The sequence below is a fragment of the Equus przewalskii genome, chromosome 16 (genome assembly GCF_037783145.1).
Source record: "Equus przewalskii isolate Varuska chromosome 16, EquPr2, whole genome shotgun sequence".
NCBI lineage: Eukaryota > Metazoa > Chordata > Mammalia > Perissodactyla > Equidae > Equus > Equus przewalskii.
The window spans coordinates 29,841,037-29,852,439 of record NC_091846.1 but is presented as its reverse complement, the minus strand read 5'-3'; the positions used below and the strand labels follow the sequence as shown (position 1 = coordinate 29,852,439).

At 38.2% G+C, this 11,403-nt stretch overlaps 1 long non-coding RNA gene across 1 annotated transcript in view; it reads right to left on the bottom strand.

The window, feature by feature from the left end:
• Nucleotides 1-10,871: 10,871 nt before the first annotated feature.
• LOC139076461 (uncharacterized) overlaps nt 10,872-11,403 on the bottom strand; it is a 53,722-nt gene continuing 53,190 nt past the window's right edge. The window contains exon 5 of the long non-coding RNA XR_011528092.1: nt 10,872-11,088. This is a non-coding gene — a long non-coding RNA (uncharacterized lncRNA). The remainder of the gene's footprint in view (nt 11,089-11,403) is intronic.

Below are 11,403 nucleotides of genomic sequence, written 5' to 3'. Positions count from 1 at the left end.
TTAATTCACTGAGCATATACTGAGTGTCTACTATGCACATATGCTATGTGCATTTGCCTCTGATATTACTGACACAAAGATTGTGCATGCATGGTTTGGGGGTGGATAAGGAGAGCATAGACAAGCATTTAAAATCTAAATCTAAAAGACCAAAGTAAGCTTGGATAATTTTTTCCCCAACGTAGATGTCCATTATTCTAGTTTATCCCCAAATAAGGGGGTTTAGATTTCACTATGTTGCATGAGTTAGTGTTTGTATTAATAGTAAAGTCTGAGAATAACGGACCCTAAACTTTAAGTACTAGCTTGAAACAATGTTAGACTAACTTGAATAAATGATAATGATAATATTGTTTTTATTTCCCAATATTGTCTTTAATAAAATAATTTTTTAAAACAATAAGTATTTAAAAATATGACAGGAACCTCAAAGATCAAATAATCTAACATTATCATTTTATAGATGGGCAATCTGAGAACCACAGGGGTTGAGTTTCCTAATGTTGCACAAATAATTGCTGCGAGATACAGAAATGATTAACTGTATAAAGAGATTCAGATTGCATCCAGTATGACCTGTCACCATCTAAACTAAGAATTGTGCTCAGACTCATGCCTGTGTTATGGGTCTCTTTGTTCAGGTGCTCGGGGCAAAGTGAGTATGTGATTAAGGCAGATTTTTCATCTGGGCCCTGAAAGGGTTTCCTGACAGGGAGAACTTGCTTTCAAGTTTCTCTCTCAACATGGTCTTGACAAATTAATGGATGAGACGAAGATTAAAATATCTCAAATTAGATACTAAATTCTGTGAATTGTTTTCACTCTATAATTAGAATAAAAATCAAAATTGGGAACCTGCCAGTTCCCAGAGTTTTTCAGGTCTTCACAAAGGGGAAACTCACTGTCTCCTCATCTTTTTATTAGGGACAAAACACACTGGATAAGTATTGCCAGCCTTGGATAGACAGTAATGGGCTGCGTTTCATCATGGGCAGGACCCCTACAGAGATTCTAATCATCCAGCCCCTGTAAGGAGACACTGCAAAAAAAAATTAAGCAGGCAATAGAGGGCTGAAGGCCACTCGTCTTATCCTCAGTAAGCTGACGGATGCAACGGTGTCACTTGACAGCTAGCTTTGTACTGAGCAGCTTGACACAGAAAAGCCCATGCTCTGAAGCTGTCATTTAAGGCACATCTGCTCTGGCAGAACCTCATACGAGGCATCCCCTTCTTAAAGGGACCCCTTTAGTGGATAATATAAACCTCCTGCAAATGAAAATAACCATGTCAATGCAAAGAGTAAACACAAGTGGTGATATAGTGCATCCCTGTTTTCTTCCCATAACCCGTGCCAAATAAAACATAAGAAGTTGGGATCAAAATACACACTGAAGGACTTTCATGGAGATAATTTTTGTATAGTCCCATGAGAATCACACCAAGAGAAGCATCCCAAGGAAGCTCCTGTGGAGATGCCCATTTTCCAGGAGCAGAGTTTGAAGTTTGGATCAGTGTGTCTCCAAAGGCCTTGCTTTATTTCTATGCTGTACCCTGTTCCAAATGTTTACTCTTATGGCTCCAATGAAGAGTGTGATGACACTTCTCCAGCTGTCTTCCATTGAATAACTGGTAAAGGTAGGGGGAAAATACTTCCTCTTTCAATCAGCATACAAAATCAATTAGAATCCACCAACTGGTGAGATTTGCCCTAGCATCTCATATTCGGAGACATCTGAGAGCATGCAATAAATTTCTGAAATGGTCAGTTGGAGCTACCATTTTTGGACCTTGTGAAGTTTGACGTTTATGATATCCTAAGAAATACAGAAATATTTCTTTAGGGTAATCATTATTCCTACATTTTTGTAGCACTTTCCAGTTTGCAAACAGTTTTTACACTTATCACCTTATTTAATCACAAACTATTAATTTTAAAGAAGAAGAAACTGAGGCTCAGAAAATTTAAGTGGCTTGCTGCAGGTCACACAGCTGGGAAATAAGAGATGCAGTTGAACCCAGGTGCAATGGACTTTTGTCGTGTTTTACTCACCAGCATTCGCCATCCAGAAATGTGGGGAATGCACTATTGTGTATTCCTGGATGGAAGGCATGGCCCCAATTCCCCATTGTTGTGCAACATAGTGAAATCAGTAGACGTTTTATATGTATAAATGTACCATGAGTAACAATGCCCTTTGCAAAGCTTATAAGAATTCCTTATCCAGTCAGCCATCACCTCTGATTATTATTTTCTCCCTACTCTATCTCTGTCTGATCAAAGGACTCTCTCTCACTATTGTTTAAGTAAATTTCTATAGTCACAGATATCAAGGAAGCAGAAGGTGGTTGATCTCCCTCTCCCAGTTTTCTGGGATTTGGATGCAGGCCCCTGACACAGACTTAGTCAATCAGAATCTCCTTCTCTGGTCCCTAAAACTTGAGGGAGGAATGAAGGGCAAAGAGAGCCTCACCTACCACTCAGAGCCATAGTGGAGAGCTCCATGCCCAACACAGTAGCGGGGATATAACACAGTAGCACAGAGATATAACCACCCCGCTCCTCGGAGCTCAAGTTCCCCTGGCTACTACCCATTGTGTGAGCTACCCAATGGCCCTTCTATAACTCCGTTTCTGCTAAGTTAGCCAGGGTCCATTTCTATTGTTTGCAGTTAAGAACCCTGCATGACACACTCAATTGTCCAACTTTAATATCAGGGGTTTTTCCAACACCCTCAGCCTCTTCCAATAATTATATTTGATATTTGATAAAGTTCCAAATACCAAATATACCCCTTTCTGAAAATCAGAAAAACTACAGTGTCTTATATTCAGAAGTCTACCATGAAGTCTGTATACATTAATTTTTTGTTCTTCGGCATTACATAATATGGAGTTAATTCAAGGATAGGCTATAAGGACCAGCTATAATTTTTTTGCTAAAATTGTCCAAAACCACTCCAGCATACGGTAAGTGCTTTCTCCCTGGAACTCATAACACTTAATGTGTAGAGCATCATCTGGCAAGCCACCACATATTGTCTTATGACAATTCTTGCATTAGCATTATATCTTAAATATATCCTTAAATTTGGCTCTTAAATGTTTCGTATACTATCATCCAATTTTCCTAATTAGAATCATGACAAACTGGAAGAAGACAGGGATGGATACTAGGTTTTTGTATTTCTAACCAACCGTGCTATAGAGATCAAGAGCCTGTGCCTATAAAAGGTACCCACTCTTCTGTAAATTTGAAGCAAAAATATTTCTTCTAGTTTGAGACTAACCAGTTATTCTATGTTTATTTATATACCTTACAACTCTCCTTTTATATTTTCTTATCTGCTAGTACAGTGACTTACACATAGTGGAGGAGTAATAAATATTTGAAAACCGGCGGTTGATTGGTTCAGAAAAGATCTGTGACATCAATGACTGCCCAATATTATTAAAGCAGCAGTTGACATGAAATGACCAGAGAGAAGGATCATAGAAAAAAGATGGCAATAATTAGAGGTTGGATTTGTTGTTAGTGCTGTGGAGTCGATGCCAATTCCTAGTGACCCTGTGTACAGCAGAGCAGAATCCTGCACCGTCTTTGTGTGTGAGACGCTGCCCGGTCTTTTTGCATCATCCGCTCACCTTCTGGCACTATATCAGACAATGCTCTGCTGCTCTTCATAAGGTTTTCATGGCCAATTTTTTTGGAAGTGGATGGCCAGGTCCTTCTTCTTAGTCTGTCTTAGTCAAAGACTTCACTGAAACCTGTCCACCATGAATGACCCTGCTGGTATTTGAACTACTAGTGGCATAGCTTTCAGTATCACAGCAACACGCAGCCACCACAGTGTGACAAGTGACAGATGGGTAGTATGGTTCCCTGACCAGGAAACGAATCTGAGTTGTGGTGGTGAGAGCCCCAGATCTTAACTGCTAGACCACCAGGGCAGGTTATAGGTTGAATAGGCATTCTTATAATAGGACTTCGTTAAATCAATACACACACACATATGTACATATATAGCATATTTGTACATTTAAATACTCAAGGACTTCATATTTTGTGTGAAGAGATCCCCTTCCACCTCATCTCCTGCCCCTGCCTAAAAAATTGACCTCATAGAAAAAGAAGCTGTTGATAATTATCATTTTTGCCATAGACCCAAATTTTTCTGGTTGTAATTATATCTAACAAAACAAAACAAAAAATGCCTCTGGTAAATGCAGACAGTGGAAGATACAGTGAACTGCTAGTGGGAAATTGGTGATGGTACATGCATATTTTAAAAACATTTCTTTCAACTGCCAGTTGCCTTGTCTAATCAGGGCACCTCTATTCTGAAGGAGCAAAAATCCAAGTCAAGATGGAATATAAATGCAACATTATAATATATGGCATGTAGAATGAAGATATGGCAAAGGTTGACATTGACGATGATTAAACCATTTGGGATCTGGTCTTATAGACGTGAGGTTGGAATCCATAATCACCAGCCCCCTCTCCTCTTTATACAGTACCTGCTAATATATAGCAGCTTCATAATTACCTACTAAAAGATAGGTGGAGAGTTCATTAACCACACTAATTGCAAGAACAATTTATGCTAAATCATCAGCAAGAATGTTAAAAACACTCCTTGAAAACCAAAGCAATGTAAAACCGACCTTAGCGCATGTGGAACATCTGTTCTTTAGGACAGAATAAAAGAGAAAATCACAAGAAAACAGAGAAGATGAGAGCAGAAAAATATTTCTTTGTCATTCCCAACCGAATGACAGGTGCAAGTCTATTATATGAAGAAAATGGTGTGTATTAGAGATGATGACCTCACAGATAAAGGGATCATTGGCAGCTGCTGCTCCTCAAGGCTTCACGACTTGTCACCCAGTGGCCCAATTTGTTATTGCTCAGAGGGATTCCATCTCCGGCTTCCTCCTCTCTGAAATGTGAATCAGATGGAGAAGAGCAATATTCCAAAAGTTTTTTGAGATGTGCTTTAAATGTCTTGTCCATTTTTATATAACTCTACCAGATGTTCTGAAACCAAAGAACAGAAGATGATGGCTGACTAATGACTTGATAGTGCGTGATAGAGAAGTTTAATTGTGAAATTAACAAAAGAAATTATTGCAAAAGGTATTTTAAAACATCGTTTAGTAAGTACATATAAGCATCAGGAGCTAAATTTCACTGAGAGATTTCTTTGAACCTAAGAGTTTTAGGGCTATTATTATTTCATGATTATAAAATAATTCCTTGTGATTAGGCAGTGTCAACTACGGGTTTTTTTCTTCTTTTGCAAAAGCCATCCATATCTAAATGCATATAATTACCTTTTCCCCTGCAGGAATAGAATTTTTAAAGGGGGAGCTGATTCAGATAATGTTTTAAGATCTCTTTAAAATGGAAATGCTTCTTTGGAAATTTTCCACACATTTGGCATCAGAAGTCTCTGCTGTTCGAGCTTCACTAATTAGAGGCATGCACATGGAGGTTGCGATGTAAGGTGAAGGGAGAGGAACATTAATGACCCAGGCTGTGATATCGTTTGTGAGGACTTCTTTCCACTGATCTGACACCCATTGAAGTTCAGCTTTCAATTCTGTCTTTGAAGCCCAGATCAAGCAGTGTCATGGACACATGTCTTTTGTGTTACACACTCATGTTTTTCCCTAAATTGCCTTGGACTACCTGGGAAAGAAGATATCCACCCAATGCCAGCAGTGGACACAGTTTCAAACTAGTTTTTCATTTGACATGTAGTCTACTGTGGCAACTTTTGTGGCTCTTTGGTGGCTTAGGAATGGCCACATCATAAGAGGAAAATACTTCCTTGGAAATGATAAACGACTAGAAAATTCTTTTCTACCAAACTCTGCTTTCTTCCCCTAATTCATGGTCTGCTTTGAAACCAACCAACGAGGCGGGGGGACACGGGGGGGGGGGGGGCCAAGATCAGTAGCCTCTGCTAAGCAATCTGTGTGATTCCAATGAGAGCAGATGATTAGAAAATGTCTTTGGGGCATTAGGGTACTGCTGTTTCACTGCAGCAAAAAAGGATTTGGTCAGTCTCAGACAAACAAACTTGTTAGTCATTGGCAATGTCCTACCTGCTTGTTGGCACCACTTGTCTCCATTTCAACATCCACCTGATGCCTAGACTCCTCTCATATCCCTCACTACCTGTCTCTGTTTATTTCAGTAAATGACTTTTGATGTAGAGCAGACGTTTCAAACCTCACAGATGGGAGCTTCTTAAAAATACCATTGCCTGGGCATCGATCTTTATTTAAAGATGTCTCCAGGGGATTCTAAAGTCCACAGAAAAGTTAAGAACCACTGGAACCTTACTGCTCAAAGTGCAGCCCCCAAACCAAAACACTAAGACCAGAGTTTCTTAGAAATGCAGAATGTCAGACACCTCCCAGACTTAATGAATCCGAATCTTCATTTTCTCAAGAAGTGTGTCTCTGGAGCAAAGCCTCTTATTAAACTTAGTTATCTGCAAGACTCCAAAGAAACCTGTGATCAGAATATTATATGTTTGTGTTCTTGCACTTTTTTCCTAGGGAAGCATCCCATAGTTCTCATGATATTCTTCAAAGTCTTTGTGACCAAAATAAGGTGGGAAAAACAGAGCTAGAGACTAAACCAGGGCTCATAAGCTTAAATACTTATGGGAGACAGCCAAATGAAGGAAATGAGTGAATTGGGTGGGGAATTTCCAAGTAAATAGGTAGAAATATTCTGCATAAAAACACCATGCTCTTTCTCACTTTTTTTGGAACACATTGCCCTCTCCATCCTTAATTTTACCACTTTTGGTAGAAACGTGAGTTCAAAACAATAACTCTCTACTATAAGGCAAAAACATGCACCTGTATGATGATACATGACAATTGACCCAGCCTTGGAACACAACAGGACAAGATGAGGATGTGGAGACTCGGGGAGCACACACCCGGCATGAATAAGGAGGCCATGCAATGGCTCCAGTCAACTGCTGGCATGGAGGAACACAGGCCCAGTGTTGTTGGATTTTCTGACTTTTAAAGACGATCCAGAACTCCAGATTTTTAGATAAAATGAAATCTTTAAGTGTTGCATCAATATTTTTCGATACTCAGACTGAGTAAGCCAAATAAAACTCCCTTATAAGCGTATCTAGACAGTTATCCACTGGTACAGACCTATCTCTCATCTCTTTCTTCCTAGGAAACATCTTTCTGGAGTGCATTCCAGCTAGAATCAAAATTCTATAAAAAAGATCATGCAACCCCATCTTCTCAATTTAAAAATGAGAAGCCAGACAGCTGACGTGTCTTGAAAAAAGCTATAGTGAATTAACCTTGGTTAATTTCAGCCTAGCATGAAAATTTGGTCAGGAAAGCAGAGAATAATTTAAGCTTTTCAAGAAAGAAGAGATTCAATAAAGGGAAATGCGTGATGAAAAGGGTGAAAGTGTGAATGTCTGGAAAAACTGCTTCTAGTTCTCAGGCTTGTTGCTGGCTTTCAGAGTCAGGAAAACAAGAAATTACTAGCAAGGGAAACAGCTGCCTGCAGCAATAAACTAAGTGGCTCATAGAGGAAGGCCCAGAGGCATTATCTGAATCCTACCTGCCAGTCCTCTGCTACCTGAGGAGCAATAGGATACTTTCTGCCTCTCTCCTACTTTTAAAAGTCTTTCACTAGTGGCTCTTATTGGCAAAATCTAACCTAGAACCCTACTGGCAAGAGATTCTGAAAAAACATAGTTAATAGACTTTAAACTCCTGCAAAAAAAGCAGAGCACAGAAGAGGAGCAGAGATAGTGCTGAGTTGACAACTGATAATGGGGCACAACCAGCTCATCTGATATTTAATCTATGCTGATGTCTAATTTGTTACAAATTCATTGTAACACAGTCCTTCTTGAGTTAACAGCTCCAAGCTCACTCATGGGAGCGCTAACAGATCTGTCTTCAAGAACGAACTTTGTTCTGCTGGGAGGATGGTTCAGGAAGCAAAGGAAACTTTGCTCTATTGGACAGTTATCTGGAGAGAAAAGAAGATATGATGGATCAATAAGAAACAGACGGAAAAAATAAATTTATCTATATGAAAAAATCTAAGCGTGTGTAACCATTTCCATCTTAATTTTAACCTCTTGCTAGCTATACCTTATTGACAACATATATTTTACGTCAAGGGAGTAAATAAAAACATATATGCATGTTAATGTCAAGGAGATTCAAGTTGGAGCACAGCTGTTTAGAGCCATGGTAGATAAAAATCAGTCAAACTCAAGACAGTCCAAATACAGAAGCAGAATTTACATTTCATAATGAGTTATCTTTTCTTTATAACTTACTTCCCTTACATAAGTAGAGCACCCACTCCCTTATTGCATTCCTAAAGAAAGGTGAAAAATAGGATGGATGGATGGACATATAGGGAGATAGAAAGAAAGATTTAAATGGATATATTGCTAACTCACCTAAAGATATTCAACGTGATTGTATTGAAAGGCACCAAAAATAATAGAGAGGAAGGGTGAAGCTTGACATTCCTTTAAGGTCAACATTCTGAAGAGATATCTGAACTCTGAGTCAAGTTCTTTTCCCAATTCTGGCACTAATTTACCGTGTATATTGAACTTCAGTTCCCCTCAGGTACAATGGGGACTTTCCAGAGCTTGGTTATAGAATTATTATAAAAGATGCCTGTGTGATGAAGAAATAATAGGAATAGAGACATTCATAAGAGTCCCAGTGGGCATAACCTAGTGGTAAAACAACAGAAATCAATACTGTCAAGAGAGGTTCATTTTGTCTTGTGCCAAAACAGAGTTTTGCTGAGCTGTACACATTTGGGAGCAGGGAACATAGTGACTGCTTCAGAAAGACAATGTGATACATAAGTGCCTTCTTGGGTTTCTGATAGATTTGGCTCTTTTCCATTGAACAAGAAGACAGTGATAAAGGGTATTGCCACCCAATGTCAAGAAGACACAGTATAGTTGGGCCATTGAATAATAATAGCTAACATTTTCTGTGGCTTACCATGTTCCAGGCATTGTCCACTGATGTATTAATTCATATAAACCTCATAGTAAGCTCATAAAGGACAGTCTATTAGGATCTCCATTTTACAGATGAAGAAACTGAGTCTGTTTCAAGAGGTTAAGTAAACTGCCTAAGGCACACAGCAAGACAGGGCTTGTGTCTTGTGACAGTGCCAGGTTTTGTCTATGTTCTTAATCACTTTATCCATTCTGTCACCGAATGTGGTTTTCAACAGAGTTGTACCTGTTTGGCCTTCAGTGGAATTTTCCCCAAGGTTCTGGCAATTGTGAGTCTTAGTTCCTAATGTTATTGTGGATTTCACCTTTCCCAATGTCTGTACAGCTATTTTAACAAAAATTTTGGAGAAAGTACTAGCCAGAAACCATTTTAATGAGGAAATCAACATTTAAGCTTCATGCTTTGTATTCCAGGCCAAACCTCTATCATCCCCCACTTCCAGCCAGGGGTGTTGACCCACCCGTATAGCCTCGAATATCTTATAAAGAATAACAGCTACAGACTCTGTCAGACATGGAATGATATATGTAAAAGATATGTCCTAGGGATTTTACTAGGTCTCCACTTTCCTTATGCAAATGTCCCTTTGTTTTCAGAAACAAGTAATTAGTTGTCATACAAATCCCAACAGAAGAACATAATGAACAATTTGGGAGCATAAGTTCCACTGTTAGTACAAAAGACAAAAGAATGCACAGAAGAAACAAAAACCTGCATGTGTTTGGAAATACCATTGAAATGCTGAGAACATCACTTCTAGGTACTCAGATCAACTTAACCACAAACATTTTCAAAGTGGGAAGATAAGGGCTCTTGACTATTTTTTAATTTTCTAAACTAAGGTCACCATGACTTTCAGACTGTGTTGCAAACATGAAAATGCTTTAAATCAAAGTTTTTCTGAGATATTTGACTAACTACTTGCTCATTCAAAATAACAAGTGTATATGTGTGTGTGTATATATATATATATGTTAACAGTATATTTTGAATATATTTAGCACACATTTTAAGGAAATACATTTATTCCTATATATAGTAAAATTCTGAGGGTGTCTAGCTCTGGAAGTTCAGAAGGCTGTTGCTTTCTACCATCATTTTCAAGCATCGCACTTATTTTCTGAAAGCTTTAGCTGAGGTTTTCAAGAATCTGTGGTCACTCTCAAAAAACTGCTCCTTTGGTCAACGAAGTGGGAATCTTTTAAATTCAGGGTAAATCAGAAGATAAGGGGTGGAATTTCTACCCATACATCATCTATTCTCCAGAAAACTTTTTACAGGGCCAACTGCTATCTGCATGACCTCTTTCATCAGCACTGAATCCACATTCAGAGGGAGAAAGACACTTGTGTTTGGAAGACACTCCACCCCAAACCACATAGGTAAAAGCCACTTCAATCTTTTCACTTGCTTTCAAATCCTTCTGCTAAAAGTCATTAGGGAATGCTAAGAGCATACATAAAACCAACATTTCCAGTTGAAACAGCCCTACTTTTAAGAGCATTTTTCACTCCAAGCTTCCAAAACCAGTAATCCAAAGAACAGAGAAATTGGTCCTGAGTAAAAAAGATGGGATTTATATTATAAAGTTCAAAATTTACTAAACCCAGTGGATACCAGTCCTGATAATACTGAGAGCAAGCAGAAAAGCAGTTATATAAAGTCTATGTTGGTAATATTGCTGCCAGAGAATTCTCTGTTTTCATTGTCACAGACTGAAGCAAAAGATTATTTTTATTTAGCAAAAAACATGTATAGAGCATCTCAAACTTGTAGAAATGAATGAGTAACAAAGTAACCATAGAACCATAATTTCAAGAGGTTTTTTAATGATGTAGCTCTAAGAAAAACATATTTTAAAGAAAAAACTAACAGACGTTTATTAAAGAAGCTCAAAAGAAACAAAAAAATCAACATTTATAAAAAAGTGAGAATTCCCCAGTATCTTGACTTCAAATGACTTTCTGGAAACTTTTAAGAGTTCAGTACATATTTTCAACCCGCCAGTATAATCCAGACGGCTCCTTTTAAGAAAAGGGGGGGAAGAGGAGAGAAAGAGAGAGATTTTATTTTCCTTAAATTACCTGGATAAATGAAAAGCAAACAAAACAAAAATCTATTTCAAGCATGAACTATTATTTATCATCCTATAACATTGTATCTATTCAGTGCAGAGACAAGGAGAAGCTTGTTAGCTGTCTAATTTATTTAAGCTAGGTTAACATACCAACCAAACATTTCAAACACAAAATTAAAAAGCCCTCAGAATTTGTTTGGAGTGGAATTATTTAGATCAGCTATTTAGAACTATCAAATAAAATGACTAAACCTCATCATCA